We start from the raw sequence: 17076 nt of genomic DNA, 5'->3' as shown, positions 1-17076 counted from the left end.
TGTTCTGCTCTTATATATCTCCTGGGCATTTCATGGAATGTTCTCTTTCTCTTCCCTGCTTTGCTTCCCATGCTGCCTATATATGCTCATTTCTACTATTTGTACTGTTGCTTTTCATTTCTTCTCTTCTGCACAACTTTGTCCTTGGTTTCAATCCCCAGTTCCTTACCCTCTGCAAAAAACGTTCTACTGCTTCTCATGTTGGTATCTAAACCAAATGCACCATTGAAGCTGGTGCAAGATAGTCATTGATTTCTGCAACGTAATATTTAGAACCGAGAGCTAACACATCAGAGGGCGTTGGTGGTATAGTGGTGAGCATAGCTGCTTCCCAAGCAGTTGACCCGGGTTCGATTCCCGGCCAACGCACTGAAAATACTTATACATTCTGCAAGCAGGATATATTGTAATGCAACATGTCACGAAATGGAAATTTCACGAACAGATTAATCAGCCATATATAAAAAAATAAACAAATACGTGGGCAAACATCTCAATCGCACCTTCTGCTACATACATTGTCCTAATATATGATAAGTTTCATAAAGCAGAGTCACAACACACATGTGCTGGTAATAAATTTGTTACAGTGGGCAAACAATGGAAGGGCTGAGGCCCGACCAGACATTGTAACTCCAGCATCTCTATGTTAAAAAGCATTTCTAGGCAATATCTAGCCTCTGAAAAAATATGCAAGATCCACCGATAAATCTGGCAAAAGTCCCTAACATTTTGTGCATACTTGTGCTCTCACCTGAATGTAGCGCCACCTTGTAGCTGTCGAAGGAAACTGCTGCTCACAAAATGTTTTATCAGAAGGCAAGTTGAGAGGAATCCAAGAGTCAGATGTCCATGGAAAGAACCACTCACTGAAGCAGGAATGTTGGAGGCTTCATATTCGCATAGTTTCCTGTCCAACGTCCACTCACGTCCCGAACGCTCAAAAGCCTCACACCGGGCAAGCCCTCACCGGGTATATCTCTGGCTCCAAGGTAAAGCCAAATCCTGAGCATGCTAGTGCTAGGATCACAGAGCGAGAGAGAGATGGTTCAAGAGCTACTGTCTTGATAAAGGCCTGAAACGGCTAGTGCCTAAGAGTGTCTGACTTTCAGTTATGACTGATTGTGAGAGGGGAAGATGAAGTTTTTCTGCACCCAGCATGCCTTGGGATATACTTATGCAAATGAGGTGAGAGCCAGACCAATCCCATGCTACTCTGCCTAATGCTCCTTATCTGCATAAAAAGAACACTTTCACAACGGAGCAGAGTGGCGCAGCGGAAGCGTGCTGGGCCCATAACCCAGAGGTCGATGGATCGAAACCATCCTCTGCTAATTTTGCTTGATTTTACTTCCAAGGACCAAGCTGTCATTTCCACGCTACCAGCAAGGAAAAGCGCAAGCTTGTGCCAGCTATGTGAGAAAAGACTTCTCAACTATCTGTGTCTGCTGAAATACAAGAGAGGGATCGTCAAAAGCTCCACACTGTACTTTGAAAGTAAAGGCACACAATAATAAGCATGAATGACTGGTGGGACCTTCAAACACTTTTATGTGGAGGCTTTGAATTTCATTCTTCCCTTTTTTGTTCTGCTCTTATCTATCTCCTGGGCATTTCATGGAATGTTCTCTATTTCTCTTCCCTGCTTTGCTTCCCATGCTGCCTCTATGTGTTCATATCTATTATTTGTATTGCTGCTTTCCATTCTTCTCTTCTGCACAGCTTTGTCCTTGGTTTCAATCCCAGTTCCTTACCCTCTACAAAAACTTTCTATTGCTTTTCATGTTGGTATCTAAACCAAATGCACCATTGAAGCTGGTGCATGATAGTCATTGAACTCAGGGTCCTAATGTTTAGAACCGAGAGCACAAAGATCAGAGGGCGTTGGTGGTATAGTGGTGAGCATAGCTGCCTTCCAAGCAGTAACCCGGGTTCGATTCCCGGCCAACGCAGTACAAATACTTATATATTCTGCAAGCAGGATATATTTTAAAGCAACATTTCACAAAATGGTAATATAATTAAGAGGTTAATCAGCCATTATATAAAAAATAAACAAATATGTAGGCAAGCATTTCGATCGCCCCTTCTGCTATATTCATTGTCCTAATATATGATAAGTTTCATAAAGCAGAGTCACCACTCACATGTACTGGTAAAAAAATATGTTACAGTGGGCAGACAATGAAAGGGCTGAGGCCCGACCAGACATTTTAACTCCAGCATCTCTATGTTAAAAAGCATTTCCTAGGCAATATTTAGCCTCTGAAAAAAATATGCAAGGTCCAGCAATAAATCTGGCAAAAGTCCCCAACATTTTGTGCATACTTGTGCCCTCACCTGAATGTAGCACCACCTTGTAGCCGTCGGAGGTAACTGCAGCTCACAAAATGTTTCATCAGAGGGCAAGTTTAGAGGAATCCAAAAGGCAGATGTCCATGGAAAGAGCCTCCGACTGCAGCAGGAAGTTTGGATGCTTCAAATTTGCATAGCTTCCAGTCCAACGTCCTCTCATGTACCGAACGCTCCCAAACGCTCTAAAGCCTTATACCGGCAAGCCCTCACCGGGTAGATCTCTGGCTCCCAGGAAAAGCAAAATACTGAGCATGCAAGCACTAGGATCACAGAGAGAGAGAAAGACAGAGAGCGTCGGAGAGCTGTTGTCTTGTTAAAGGCCTGAAACGGCTAGTGCCTAAGAGGGTCTGGACTTTCAGTTGTGACTGATTGTGAGAGGGGAAGATAAAGATTTTCTGCACCCAGCATGCCTTGCGATATACTTAGGCAAATGAGGTGAGAGCCCGACCAATCCCACGTCACTTCTCTGAATGCCTCCTCATCTGCATAAAGAGAACACTTTCACAAAGGAGCAGAGTGGCGCAGCGGAAGCGTGCTGGGCCCATAACCCAGAGGTCGATGGATCGAAACCATCCTCTGCTAATTTTGCTTGATTTTCCTTCCAAGGACCAAGCTGTCATTTCCACATAGCCAGAAAGGAAAAGTGCAAGCTTGTGCCAGCTATGTGAGAAAAGACTTCTCAACTATTCGTGTCTGTGTAATACAAGAGTGATCGTGAAAGGTACAACCCTGTACTTTGAAAGTAAAGACACACAATTATAACCATAAATGACTGACTGGTGGGAGCTTCACACAACTTTCTGGGCATGCTTTGAATTTCATTCTTCCCTTTTTGTTCTGCTCTTATATATCTCCTGGGCATTTCATGGAATGTTCTCTTTCTCTTCCCTGCTTTGCTTCCCATGCTGCCTATATATGCTCATTTCTACTATTTGTACTGTTGCTTTTCATTTCTTCTCTTCTGCACAACTTTGTCCTTGGTTTCAATCCCCAGTTCCTTACCCTCTGCAAAAAACGTTCTACTGCTTCTCATGTTGGTATCTAAACCAAATGCACCATTGAAGCTGGTGCAAGATAGTCATTGATTTCTGCAACGTAATATTTAGAACCGAGAGCTAACACATCAGAGGGCGTTGGTGGTATAGTGGTGAGCATAGCTGCTTCCCAAGCAGTTGACCCGGGTTCGATTCCCGGCCAACGCACTGAAAATACTTATATATTCTGCAAGCAGGATATATTGTAATGCAACATGTCACAAAATGGAAATTTCACGAACAGATTAATCAGCCATATATAAAAAAATAAACAAATACGTGGGCAAACATCTCAATCGCACCTTCTGCTACATACATTGTCCTAATATATGATAAGTTTCATAAAGCAGAGTCACAACACACATGTGCTGGTAATAAATTTGTTACAGTGGGCAAACAATGGAAGGGCTGAGGCCCGACCAGACATTGTAACTCCAGCATCTCTATGTTAAAAAGCATTTCTAGGCAATATCTAGCCTCTGAAAAAATATGCAAGATCCACCGATAAATCTGGCAAAAGTCCCTAACATTTTGTGCATACTTGTGCTCTCACCTGAATGTAGCGCCACCTTGTAGCTGTCGAAGGAAACTGCTGCTCACAAAATGTTTTATCAGAAGGCAAGTTGAGAGGAATCCAAGAGTCAGATGTCCATGGAAAGAACCACTCACTGAAGCAGGAATGTTGGAGGCTTCATATTCGCATAGTTTCCTGTCCAACGTCCACTCACGTCCCGAACGCTCCCAAACGCTCAAAAGCCTCACACCGGGCAAGCCCTCACCGGGTATATCTCTGGCTCCAAGGTAAAGCCAAATCCTGAGCATGCTAGTGCTAGGATCACAGAGCGAGAGAGAGATGGTTCAAGAGCTACTGTCTTGATAAAGGCCTGAAACGGCTAGTGCCTAAGAGTGTCTGACTTTCAGTTATGACTGATTGTGAGAGGGGAAGATGAAGTTTTTCTGCACCCAGCATGCCTTGGGATATACTTATGCAAATGAGGTGAGAGCCAGACCAATCCCATGCTACTCTGCCTAATGCTCCTTATCTGCATAAAAAGAACACTTTCACAACGGAGCAGAGTGGCGCAGCGGAAGCGTGCTGGGCCCATAACCCAGAGGTCGATGGATCGAAACCATCCTCTGCTAATTTTGCTTGATTTTACTTCCAAGGACCAAGCTGTCATTTCCACGCTACCAGCAAGGAAAAGCGCAAGCTTGTGCCAGCTATGTGAGAAAAGACTTCTCAACTATCTGTGTCTGCTGAAATACAAGAGAGGGATCGTCAAAAGCTCCACACTGTACTTTGAAAGTAAAGGCACACAATAATAAGCATGAATGACTGGTGGGACCTTCAAACACTTTTATGTGGAGGCTTTGAATTTCATTCTTCCCTTTTTTGTTCTGCTCTTATCTATCTCCTGGGCATTTCATGGAATGTTCTCTATTTCTCTTCCCTGCTTTGCTTCCCATGCTGCCTCTATGTGTTCATATCTATTATTTGTATTGCTGCTTTCCATTCTTCTCTTCTGCACAGCTTTGTCCTTGGTTTCAATCCCAGTTCCTTACCCTCTACAAAAACTTTCTATTGCTTTTCATGTTGGTATCTAAACCAAATGCACCATTGAAGCTGGTGCATGATAGTCATTGAACTCAGGGTCCTAATGTTTAGAACCGAGAGCACAAAGATCAGAGGGCGTTGGTGGTATAGTGGTGAGCATAGCTGCCTTCCAAGCAGTTGACCCGGGTTCGATTCCCGGCCAACGCAGTACAAATACTTATATATTCTGCAAGCAGGATATATTTTAAAGCAACATTTCACAAAATGGTAATATAATTAAGAGGTTAATCAGCCATTATATAAAAAATAAACAAATATGTAGGCAAGCATTTCGATCGCCCCTTCTGCTATATTCATTGTCCTAATATATGATAAGTTTCATAAAGCAGAGTCACCACTCACATGTACTGGTAAAAAAATATGTTACAGTGGGCAGACAATGAAAGGGCTGAGGCCCGACCAGACATTTTAACTCCAGCATCTCTATGTTAAAAAGCATTTCCTAGGCAATATTTAGCCTCTGAAAAAAATATGCAAGGTCCAGCAATAAATCTGGCAAAAGTCCCCAACATTTTGTGCATACTTGTGCCCTCACCTGAATGTAGCACCACCTTGTAGCCGTCGGAGGTAACTGCAGCTCACAAAATGTTTCATCAGAGGGCAAGTTTAGAGGAATCCAAAAGGCAGATGTCCATGGAAAGAGCCTCCGACTGCAGCAGGAAGTTTGGATGCTTCAAATTTGCATAGCTTCCAGTCCAACGTCCTCTCATGTACCGAACGCTCCCAAACGCTCTAAAGCCTTATACCGGCAAGCCCTCACCGGGTAGATCTCTGGCTCCCAGGAAAAGCCAAATACTGAGCATGCAAGCACTAGGATCACAGAGAGAGAGAGAGACAGAGAGCGTCAGAGAGCTGTTGTCTTGTTAAAGGCCTGAAACGGCTAGTGCCTAAGAGGGTCTGGACTTTCAGTTGTGACTGATTGTGAGAGGGGAAGATAAAGATTTTCTGCACCCAGCATGCCTTGCGATATACTTAGGCAAATGAGGTGAGAGCCCGACCAATCCCACGTCACTTCTCTGAATGCCTCCTCATCTGCATAAAGAGAACACTTTCACAAAGGAGCAGAGTGGCGCAGCGGAAGCGTGCTGGGCCCATAACCCAGAGGTCGATGGATCGAAACCATCCTCTGCTAATTTTGCTTGATTTTCCTTCCAAGGACCAAGCTGTCATTTCCACATAGCCAGAAAGGAAAAGTGCAAGCTTGTGCCAGCTATGTGAGAAAAGACTTCTCAACTATTCGTGTCTGTGTAATACAAGAGTGATCGTGAAAGGTACAACCCTGTACTTTGAAAGTAAAGACACACAATTATAACCATAAATGACTGACTGGTGGGAGCTTCACACAACTTTCTGGGCATGCTTTGAATTTCATTCTTCCCTTTTTGTTCTGCTCTTATCTATCTCCTGGGCATTTCATGGAATGTTCTCTTTCTCTTCCCTGCTTTGCTTCCCATGCTGCCTATATATGCTCATTTCTACTATTTGTACTGTTGCTTTTCATTTCTTCTCTTCTGCACAACTTTGTCCTTGGTTTCAATCCCCAGTTCCTTACCCTCTGCAAAAAACGTTCTACTGCTTCTCATGTTGGTATCTAAACCAAATGCACCATTGAAGCTGGTGCAAGATAGTCATTGATTTCTGCAACGTAATATTTAGAACCGAGAGCTAACACATCAGAGGGCGTTGGTGGTATAGTGGTGAGCATAGCTGCTTCCCAAGCAGTTGACCCGGGTTCGATTCCCGGCCAACGCACTGAAAATACTTATATATTCTGCAAGCAGGATATATTGTAATGCAACATGTCACAAAATGGAAATTTCACGAACAGATTAATCAGCCATATATAAAAAAATAAACAAATACGTGGGCAAACATCTCAATCGCACCTTCTGCTACATACATTGTCCTAATATATGATAAGTTTCATAAAGCAGAGTCACAACACACATGTGCTGGTAATAAATTTGTTACAGTGGGCAAACAATGGAAGGGCTGAGGCCCGACCAGACATTGTAACTCCAGCATCTCTATGTTAAAAAGCATTTCTAGGCAATATCTAGCCTCTGAAAAAATATGCAAGATCCACCGATAAATCTGGCAAAAGTCCCTAACATTTTGTGCATACTTGTGCTCTCACCTGAATGTAGCGCCACCTTGTAGCTGTCGAAGGAAACTGCTGCTCACAAAATGTTTTATCAGAAGGCAAGTTGAGAGGAATCCAAGAGTCAGATGTCCATGGAAAGAACCACTCACTGAAGCAGGAATGTTGGAGGCTTCATATTCGCATAGTTTCCTGTCCAACGTCCACAACGCTCCCAAACGCTCAAAAGCCTCACACCGGGCAAGCCCTCACCGGGTATATCTCTGGCTCCAAGGTAAAGCCAAATCCTGAGCATGCTAGTGCTAGGATCACAGAGCGAGAGAGAGATGGTTCAAGAGCTACTGTCTTGATAAAGGCCTGAAACGGCTAGTGCCTAAGAGTGTCTGACTTTCAGTTATTACTGATTGTGAGAGGGGAAGATGAAGTTTTTCTGCACCCAGCATGCCTTGGGATATACTTATGCAAATGAGGTGAGAGCCAGACCAATCCCATGCTACTCTGCCTAATGCTCCTTATCTGCATAAAAAGAACACTTTCACAACGGAGCAGAGTGGCGCAGCGGAAGCGTGCTGGGCCCATAACCCAGAGGTCGATGGATCGAAACCATCCTCTGCTAATTTTGCTTGATTTTACTTCCAAGGACCAAGCTGTCATTTCCACGCTACCAGCAAGGAAAAGCGCAAGCTTGTGCCAGCTATGTGAGAAAAGACTTCTCAACTATCTGTGTCTGCTGAAATACAAGAGAGGGATCGTCAAAAGCTCCACACTGTACTTTGAAAGTAAAGGCACACAATAATAAGCATGAATGACTGGTGGGACCTTCAAACACTTTTATGTGGAGGCTTTGAATTTCATTCTTCCCTTTTTTGTTCTGCTCTTATCTATCTCCTGGGCATTTCATGGAATGTTCTCTATTTCTCTTCCCTGCTTTGCTTCCCATGCTGCCTCTATGTGTTCATATCTATTATTTGTATTGCTGCTTTCCATTCTTCTCTTCTGCACAGCTTTGTCCTTGGTTTCAATCCCATTTCCTTACCCTCTACAAAAACTTTCTATTGCTTTTCATGTTGGTATCTAAACCAAATGCACCATTGAAGCTGGTGCATGATAGTCATTGAACTCAGGGTCCTAATGTTTAGAACCGAGAGCGCAAAGATCAGAGGGCGTTGGTGGTATAGTGGTGAGCATAGCTGCCTTCCAAGCAGTTGACCCGGGTTCGATTCCCGGCCAACGCAGTACAAATACTTATATATTCTGCAAGCAGGATATATTTTAAAGCAACATTTCACAAAATGGTAATATAATTAAGAGGTTAATCAGCCATTATATAAAAAATAAACAAATATGTAGGCAAGCATTTCGATCGCCCCTTCTGCTATATTCATTGTCCTAATATATGATAAGTTTCATAAAGCAGAGTCACCACTCACATGTACTGGTAAAAAAATATGTTACAGTGGGCAGACAATGAAAGGGCTGAGGCCCGACCAGACATTTTAACTCCAGCATCTCTATGTTAAAAAGCATTTCCTAGGCAATATTTAGCCTCTGAAAAAAATATGCAAGATCCAGCAATAAATCTGGCAAAAGTCCCCAACATTTTGTGCATACTTGTGCCCTCACCTGAATGTAGCACCACCTTGTAGCCGTCGGAGGTAACTGCAGCTCACAAAATGTTTCATCAGAGGGCAAGTTTAGAGGAATCCAAAAGGCAGATGTCCATGGAAAGAGCCTCCGACTGCAGCAGGAAGTTTGGATGCTTCAAATTTGCATAGCTTCCAGTCCAACGTCCTCTCATGTACCGAACGCTCCCAAACGCTCTAAAGCCTTATACCGGCAAGCCCTCACCGGGTAGATCTCTGGCTCCCAGGTAAAGCCAAATACTGAGCATGCAAGCACTAGGATCACAGAGAGAGAGAGAGACAGAGAGCGTCGGAGAGCTGTTGTCTTGTTAAAGGCCTGAAACGGCTAGTGAATAAGAGGGTCTGGACTTTCAGTTGTGACTGATTGTGAGAGGGGAAGATAAAGATTTTCTGCACCCAGCATGCCTTGCGATATACTTAGGCAAATGAGGTGAGAGCCCGACCAATCCCACGTCACTTCTCTGAATGCCTCCTCATCTGCATAAACAGAACACTTTCACAAAGGAGCAGAGTGGCGCAGCGGAAGCGTGCTGGGCCCATAACCCAGAGGTCGATGGATCGAAACCATCCTCTGCTAATTTTGCTTGATTTTCCTTCCAAGGACCAAGCTGTCATTTCCACATAGCCAGAAAGGAAAAGTGCAAGCTTGTACCAGCTATGTGAGAAAAGACTTCTCAACTATTCGTGTCTGTGTAATACAAGAGTGATCGTGAAAGGTACAACCCTGTACTTTGAAAGTAAAGACACACAATTATAACCATAAATGACTGGTGGGAGCTTCACACAACTTTCTGGGCATGCTTTGAATTTCATTCTTCCCTTTTTGTTCTGCTCTTATCTATCTCCTGGGCATTTCATGGAATGTTCTCTTTCTCTTCCCTGCTTTGCTTCCCATGCTGCCTATATATGCTCATTTCTACTATTTGTACTGTTGCTTTTCATTTCTTCTCTTCTGCACAACTTTGTCCTTGGTTTCAATCCCCAGTTCCTTACCCTCTGCAAAAAACGTTCTACTGCTTCTCATGTTGGTATCTAAACCAAATGCACCATTGAAGCTGGTGCAAGATAGTCATTGATTTCTGCAACGTAATATTTAGAACCGAGAGCTAACACATCAGAGGGCGTTGGTGGTATAGTGGTGAGCATAGCTGCTTCCCAAGCAGTTGACCCGGGTTCGATTCCCGGCCAACGCACTGAAAATACTTATATATTCTGCAAGCAGGATATATTGTAATGCAACATGTCACAAAATGGAAATTTCACGAACAGATTAATCAGCCATATATAAAAAAATAAACAAATACGTGGGCAAACATCTCAATCGCACCTTCTGCTACATACATTGTCCTAATATATGATAAGTTTCATAAAGCAGAGTCACAACACACATGTGCTGGTAATAAATTTGTTACAGTGGGCAAACAATGGAAGGGCTGAGGCCCGACCAGACATTGTAACTCCAGCATCTCTATGTTAAAAAGCATTTCTAGGCAATATCTAGCCTCTGAAAAAAATATGCAAGATCCACCGATAAATCTGGCAAAAGTCCCTAACATTTTGTGCATACTTGTGCTCTCACCTGAATGTAGCGCCACCTTGTAGCTGTCGAAGGAAACTGCTGCTCACAAAATGTTTTATCAGAAGGCAAGTTGAGAGGAATCCAAGAGTCAGATGTCCATGGAAAGAACCACTCACTGAAGCAGGAATGTTGGAGGCTTCATATTCGCATAGTTTCCTGTCCAACGTCCACAACGCTCCCAAACGCTCAAAAGCCTCACACGGGCAAGCCCTCACCGGGTATATCTCTAGCTCCAAGGTAAAGCCAAATCCTGAGCATGCTAGTGCTAGGATCACAGAGCGAGAGAGAGATGGTTCAAGAGCTACTGTCTTGATAAAGGCCTGAAACGGCTAGTGCCTAAGAGTGTCTGACTTTCAGTTATGACTGATGGTGAGAGGGGAAGATGAAGTTTTTCTGCACCCAGCATGCCTTGGGATATACTTATGCAAATGAGGTGAGAGCCAGACCAATCCCATGCTACTCTGCCTAATGCTCCTTATCTGCATAAAAAGAACACTTTCACAACGGAGCAGAGTGGCGCAGCGGAAGCGTGCTGGGCCCATAACCCAGAGGTCGATGGAGCGAAACCATCCTCTGCTAATTTTGCTTGATTTTACTTCCAAGGACCAAGCTGTCATTTCCACGCTACCAGCAAGGAAAAGCGCAAGCTTGTGCCAGCTATGTGAGAAAAGACTTCTCAACTATCTGTGTCTGCTGAAATACAAGAGAGGGATCGTCAAAGGCTCCACACTGTACTTTGAAAGTAAAGGCACACAATAATAAGCATGAATGACTGGTGGGACCTTCAAACACTTTTATGTGGAGGCTTTGAATTTCATTCTTCCCTTTTTTGTTCTGCTCTTATCTATCTCCTGGGCATTTCATGGAATGTTCTCTATTTCTCTTCCCTGCTTTGCTTCCCATGCTGCCTCTATGTGTTCATATCTATTATTTGTATTGCTGCTTTCCATTCTTCTCTTCTGCACAGCTTTGTCCTTGGTTTCAATCCCAGTTCCTTACCCTCTACAAAAACTTTCTATTGCTTTTCATGTTGGTATCTAAACCAAATGCACCATTGAAGCTGGTGCATGATAGTCATTGAACTCAGGGTCCTAATGTTTAGAACCGAGAGCGCAAAGATCAGAGGGCGTTGGTGGTATAGTGGTGAGCATAGCTGCCTTCCAAGCAGTTGACCCGGGTTCGATTCCCGGCCAACGCAGTACAAATACTTATATATTCTGCAAGCAGGATATATTTTAAAGCAACATTTCACAAAATGGTAATATAATTAAGAGGTTAATCAGCCATTATATAAAAAATAAACAAATATGTAGGCAAGCATTTCGATCGCCCCTTCTGCTATATTCATTGTCCTAATATATGATAAGTTTCATAAAGCAGAGTCACCACTCACATGTACTGGTAAAAAAATATGTTACAGTGGGCAGACAATGAAAGGGCTGAGGCCCAACCAGACATTTTAACTCCAGCATCTCTATGTTAAAAAGCATTTCCTAGGCAATATTTAGCCTCTGAAAAAAATATGCAAGATCCAGCAATAAATCTGGCAAAAGTCCCCAACATTTTGTGCATACTTGTGCCCTCACCTGAATGTAGCACCACCTTGTAGCCGTCGGAGGTAACTGCAGCTCACAAAATGTTTCATCAGAGGGCAAGTTTAGAGGAATCCAAAAGGCAGATGTCCATGGAAAGAGCCTCCGACTGCAGCAGGAAGTTTGGATGCTTCAAATTTGCATAGCTTCCAGTCCAACGTCCTCTCATGTACCGAACGCTCCCAAACGCTCTAAAGCCTTATACCGGCAAGCCCTCACCGGGTAGATCTCTGGCTCCCAGGAAAAGCCAAATACTGAGCATGCAAGCACTAGGATCACAGAGAGAGAGAGAGACAGAGAGCGTCGGAGAGCTGTTGTCTTGTTAAAGGCCTGAAACGGCTAGTGCCTAAGAGGGTCTGGACTTTCAGTTGTGACTGATTGTGAGAGGGGAAGATAAAGATTTTCTGCACCCAGCATGCCTTGCGATATACTTAGGCAAATGAGGTGAGAGCCCGACCAATCCCACGTCACTTCTCTGAATGCCTCCTCATCTGCATAAAGAGAACACTTTCACAAAGGAGCAGAGTGGCGCAGCGGAAGCGTGCTGGGCCCATAACCCAGAGGTCGATGGATCGAAACCATCCTCTGCTAATTTTGCTTGATTTTCCTTCCAAGGACCAAGCTGTCATTTCCACATAGCCAGAAAGGAAAAGTGCAAGCTTGTGCCAGCTATGTGAGAAAAGACTTCTCAACTATTCGTGTCTGTGTAATACAAGAGTGATCGTGAAAGGTACAACCCTGTACTTTGAAAGTAAAGACACACAATTATAACCATAAATGACTGACTGGTGGGAGCTTCACACAACTTTCTGGGCATGCTTTGAATTTCATTCTTCCCTTTTTGTTCTGCTCTTATATATCTCCTGGGCATTTCATGGAATGTTCTCTTTCTCTTCCCTGCTTTGCTTCCCATGCTGCCTATATATGCTCATTTCTACTATTTGTACTGTTGCTTTTCATTTCTTCTCTTCTGCACAACTTTGTCCTTGGTTTCAATCCCCAGTTCCTTACCCTCTGCAAAAAACGTTCTACTGCTTCTCATGTTGGTATCTAAACCAAATGCACCATTGAAGCTGGTGCAAGATAGTCATTGATTTCTGCAACGTAATATTTAGAACCGAGAGCTAACACATCAGAGGGCGTTGGTGGTATAGTGGTGAGCATAGCTGCTTCCCAAGCAGTTGACCCGGGTTCGATTCCCGGCCAACGCACTGAAAATACTTATATATTCTGCAAGCAGGATATATTGTAATGCAACATGTCACGAAATGGAAATTTCACGAACAGATTAATCAGCCATATATAAAAAAATAAACAAATACGTGGGCAAACATCTCAATCGCACCTTCTGCTACATACATTGTCCTAATATATGATAAGTTTCATAAAGCAGAGTCACAACACACATGTGCTGGTAATAAATTTGTTACAGTGGGCAAACAATGGAAGGGCTGAGGCCCGACCAGACATTGTAACTCCAGCATCTCTATGTTAAAAAGCATTTCTAGGCAATATCTAGCCTCTGAAAAAATATGCAAGATCCACCGATAAATCTGGCAAAAGTCCCTAACATTTTGTGCATACTTGTGCTCTCACCTGAATGTAGCGCCACCTTGTAGCTGTCGAAGGAAACTGCTGCTCACAAAATGTTTTATCAGAAGGCAAGTTGAGAGGAATCCAAGAGTCAGATGTCCATGGAAAGAACCACTCACTGAAGCAGGAATGTTGGAGGCTTCATATTCGCATAGTTTCCTGTCCAACGTCCACTCACGTCCCGAACGCTCCCAAACGCTCAAAAGCCTCACACCGGGCAAGCCCTCACCGGGTATATCTCTGGCTCCAAGGTAAAGCCAAATCCTGAGCATGCTAGTGCTAGGATCACAGAGCGAGAGAGAGATGGTTCAAGAGCTACTGTCTTGATAAAGGCCTGAAACGGCTAGTGCCTAAGAGTGTCTGACTTTCAGTTATGACTGATTGTGAGAGGGGAAGATGAAGTTTTTCTGCACCCAGCATGCCTTGGGATATACTTATGCAAATGAGGTGAGAGCCAGACCAATCCCATGCTACTCTGCCTAATGCTCCTTATCTGCATAAAAAGAACACTTTCACAACGGAGCAGAGTGGCGCAGCGGAAGCGTGCTGGGCCCATAACCCAGAGGTCGATGGATCGAAACCATCCTCTGCTAATTTTGCTTGATTTTACTTCCAAGGACCAAGCTGTCATTTCCACGCTACCAGCAAGGAAAAGCGCAAGCTTGTGCCAGCTATGTGAGAAAAGACTTCTCAACTATCTGTGTCTGCTGAAATACAAGAGAGGGATCGTCAAAAGCTCCACACTGTACTTTGAAAGTAAAGGCACACAATAATAAGCATGAATGACTGGTGGGACCTTCAAACACTTTTATGTGGAGGCTTTGAATTTCATTCTTCCCTTTTTTGTTCTGCTCTTATCTATCTCCTGGGCATTTCATGGAATGTTCTCTATTTCTCTTCCCTGCTTTGCTTCCCATGCTGCCTCTATGTGTTCATATCTATTATTTGTATTGCTGCTTTCCATTCTTCTCTTCTGCACAGCTTTGTCCTTGGTTTCAATCCCAGTTCCTTACCCTCTACAAAAACTTTCTATTGCTTTTCATGTTGGTATCTAAACCAAATGCACCATTGAAGCTGGTGCATGATAGTCATTGAACTCAGGGTCCTAATGTTTAGAACCGAGAGCACAAAGATCAGAGGGCGTTGGTGGTATAGTGGTGAGCATAGCTGCCTTCCAAGCAGTTGACCCGGGTTCGATTCCCGGCCAACGCAGTACAAATACTTATATATTCTGCAAGCAGGATATATTTTAAAGCAACATTTCACAAAATGGTAATATAATTAAGAGGTTAATCAGCCATTATATAAAAAATAAACAAATATGTAGGCAAGCATTTCGATCGCCCCTTCTGCTATATTCATTGTCCTAATATATGATAAGTTTCATAAAGCAGAGTCACCACTCACATGTACTGGTAAAAAACATATGTTACAGTGGGCAGACAATGAAAGGGCTGAGGCCCGACCAGACATTTTAACTCCAGCATCTCTATGTTAAAAAGCATTTCCTAGGCAATATTTAGCCTCTGAAAAAAATATGCAAGGTCCAGCAATAAATCTGGCAAAAGTCCCCAACATTTTGTGCATACTTGTGCCCTCACCTGAATGTAGCACCACCTTGTAGCCGTCGGAGGTAACTGCAGCTCACAAAATGTTTCATCAGAGGGCAAGTTTAGAGGAATCCAAAAGGCAGATGTCCATGGAAAGAGCCTCCGACTGCAGCAGGAAGTTTGGATGCTTCAAATTTGCATAGCTTCCAGTCCAACGTCCTCTCATGTACCGAACGCTCCCAAACGCTCTAAAGCCTTATACCGGCAAGCCCTCACCGGGTAGATCTCTGGCTCCCAGGAAAAGCCAAATACTGAGCATGCAAGCACTAGGATCACAGAGAGAGAGAGAGACAGAGAGCGTCAGAGAGCTGTTGTCTTGTTAAAGGCCTGAAACGGCTAGTGCCTAAGAGGGTCTGGACTTTCAGTTGTGACTGATTGTGAGAGGGGAAGATAAAGATTTTCTGCACCCAGCATGCCTTGCGATATACTTAGGCAAATGAGGTGAGAGCCCGACCAATCCCACGTCACTTCTCTGAATGCCTCCTCATCTGCATAAAGAGAACACTTTCACAAAGGAGCAGAGTGGCGCAGCGGAAGCGTGCTGGGCCCATAACCCAGAGGTCGATGGATCGAAACCATCCTCTGCTAATTTTGCTTGATTTTCCTTCCAAGGACCAAGCTGTCATTTCCACATAGCCAGAAAGGAAAAGTGCAAGCTTGTGCCAGCTATGTGAGAAAAGACTTCTCAACTATTCGTGTCTGTGTAATACAAGAGTGATCGTGAAAGGTACAACCCTGTACTTTGAAAGTAAAGACACACAATTATAACCATAAATGACTGACTGGTGGGAGCTTCACACAACTTTCTGGGCATGCTTTGAATTTCATTCTTCCCTTTTTGTTCTGCTCTTATCTATCTCCTGGGCATTTCATGGAATGTTCTCTTTCTCTTCCCTGCTTTGCTTCCCATGCTGCCTATATATGCTCATTTCTACTATTTGTACTGTTGCTTTTCATTTCTTCTCTTCTGCACAACTTTGTCCTTGGTTTCAATCCCCAGTTCCTTACCCTCTGCAAAAAACGTTCTACTGCTTCTCATGTTGGTATCTAAACCAAATGCACCATTGAAGCTGGTGCAAGATAGTCATTGATTTCTGCAACGTAATATTTAGAACCGAGAGCTAACACATCAGAGGGCGTTGGTGGTATAGTGGTGAGCATAGCTGCTTCCCAAGCAGTTGACCCGGGTTCGATTCCCGGCCAACGCACTGAAAATACTTATATATTCTGCAAGCAGGATATATTGTAATGCAACATGTCACAAAATGGAAATTTCACGAACAGATTAATCAGCCATATATAAAAAAATAAACAAATACGTGGGCAAACATCTCAATCGCACCTTCTGCTACATACATTGTCCTAATATATGATAAGTTTCATAAAGCAGAGTCACAACACACATGTGCTGGTAATAAATTTGTTACAGTGGGCAAACAATGGAAGGGCTGAGGCCCGACCAGACATTGTAACTCCAGCATCTCTATGTTAAAAAGCATTTCTAGGCAATATCTAGCCTCTGAAAAAATATGCAAGATCCACCGATAAATCTGGCAAAAGTCCCTAACATTTTGTGCATACTTGTGCTCTCACCTGAATGTAGCGCCACCTTGTAGCTGTCGAAGGAAACTGCTGCTCACAAAATGTTTTATCAGAAGGCAAGTTGAGAGGAATCCAAGAGTCAGATGTCCATGGAAAGAACCACTCACTGAAGCAGGAATGTTGGAGGCTTCATATTCGCATAGTTTCCTGTCCAACGTCCACTCACGTCCCGAACGCTCCCAAACGCTCAAAAGCCTCACACCGGGCAAGCCCTCACCGGGTATATCTCTGGCTCCAAGGTAAAGCCAAATCCTGAGCATGCTAGTGCTAGGATCACAGAGCGAGAGAGAGATGGTTCAAGAGCTACTGTCTTGATAAAGGCCTGAAACGGCTAGTGCCTAAGAGTGTCTGA

The 17076-nt window shown here is 43.6% G+C and overlaps 11 non-coding genes across 11 annotated transcripts; all 11 read left to right on the top strand.

The window, feature by feature from the left end:
- The first annotated feature begins 297 nt into the window (after nt 1-297).
- Nucleotides 298-369, top strand: TRNAG-CCC (transfer RNA glycine (anticodon CCC)). Its single transcript has one exon. It is a non-coding gene; the product is annotated as a tRNA-Gly (tRNA).
- A 1512-nt stretch (nt 370-1881) lies between these two features.
- Nucleotides 1882-1952, top strand: TRNAG-UCC (transfer RNA glycine (anticodon UCC)). The gene has a single exon. It is a non-coding gene; the product is annotated as a tRNA-Gly (tRNA).
- A 1533-nt stretch (nt 1953-3485) lies between these two features.
- Nucleotides 3486-3557, top strand: TRNAG-CCC (transfer RNA glycine (anticodon CCC)). The gene has a single exon. It is a non-coding gene; the product is annotated as a tRNA-Gly (tRNA).
- A 1522-nt stretch (nt 3558-5079) lies between these two features.
- Nucleotides 5080-5151, top strand: TRNAG-UCC (transfer RNA glycine (anticodon UCC)). Its single transcript has one exon. It is a non-coding gene; the product is annotated as a tRNA-Gly (tRNA).
- Nucleotides 5152-6684: 1533 nt separating this feature from the next.
- On the top strand, nt 6685-6756 carry TRNAG-CCC (transfer RNA glycine (anticodon CCC)). The gene has a single exon. It is a non-coding gene; the product is annotated as a tRNA-Gly (tRNA).
- A 1512-nt stretch (nt 6757-8268) lies between these two features.
- On the top strand, nt 8269-8340 carry TRNAG-UCC (transfer RNA glycine (anticodon UCC)). Its single transcript has one exon. It is a non-coding gene; the product is annotated as a tRNA-Gly (tRNA).
- A 1529-nt stretch (nt 8341-9869) lies between these two features.
- Nucleotides 9870-9941, top strand: TRNAG-CCC (transfer RNA glycine (anticodon CCC)). The gene has a single exon. It is a non-coding gene; the product is annotated as a tRNA-Gly (tRNA).
- A 1512-nt stretch (nt 9942-11453) lies between these two features.
- On the top strand, nt 11454-11525 carry TRNAG-UCC (transfer RNA glycine (anticodon UCC)). The gene has a single exon. It is a non-coding gene; the product is annotated as a tRNA-Gly (tRNA).
- A 1533-nt stretch (nt 11526-13058) lies between these two features.
- Nucleotides 13059-13130, top strand: TRNAG-CCC (transfer RNA glycine (anticodon CCC)). The gene has a single exon. It is a non-coding gene; the product is annotated as a tRNA-Gly (tRNA).
- Nucleotides 13131-14652: 1522 nt separating this feature from the next.
- On the top strand, nt 14653-14724 carry TRNAG-UCC (transfer RNA glycine (anticodon UCC)). Its single transcript has one exon. It is a non-coding gene; the product is annotated as a tRNA-Gly (tRNA).
- Nucleotides 14725-16258: 1534 nt separating this feature from the next.
- On the top strand, nt 16259-16330 carry TRNAG-CCC (transfer RNA glycine (anticodon CCC)). The gene has a single exon. It is a non-coding gene; the product is annotated as a tRNA-Gly (tRNA).
- Nucleotides 16331-17076: the final 746 nt, after the last annotated feature.

This window comes from Lissotriton vulgaris, chromosome 9 (assembly GCF_964263255.1).
Source record: "Lissotriton vulgaris chromosome 9, aLisVul1.2, whole genome shotgun sequence".
Lineage (NCBI taxonomy): Eukaryota > Metazoa > Chordata > Amphibia > Caudata > Salamandridae > Lissotriton > Lissotriton vulgaris.
This window is presented reverse-complemented; position numbering and strand designations above follow the sequence as displayed.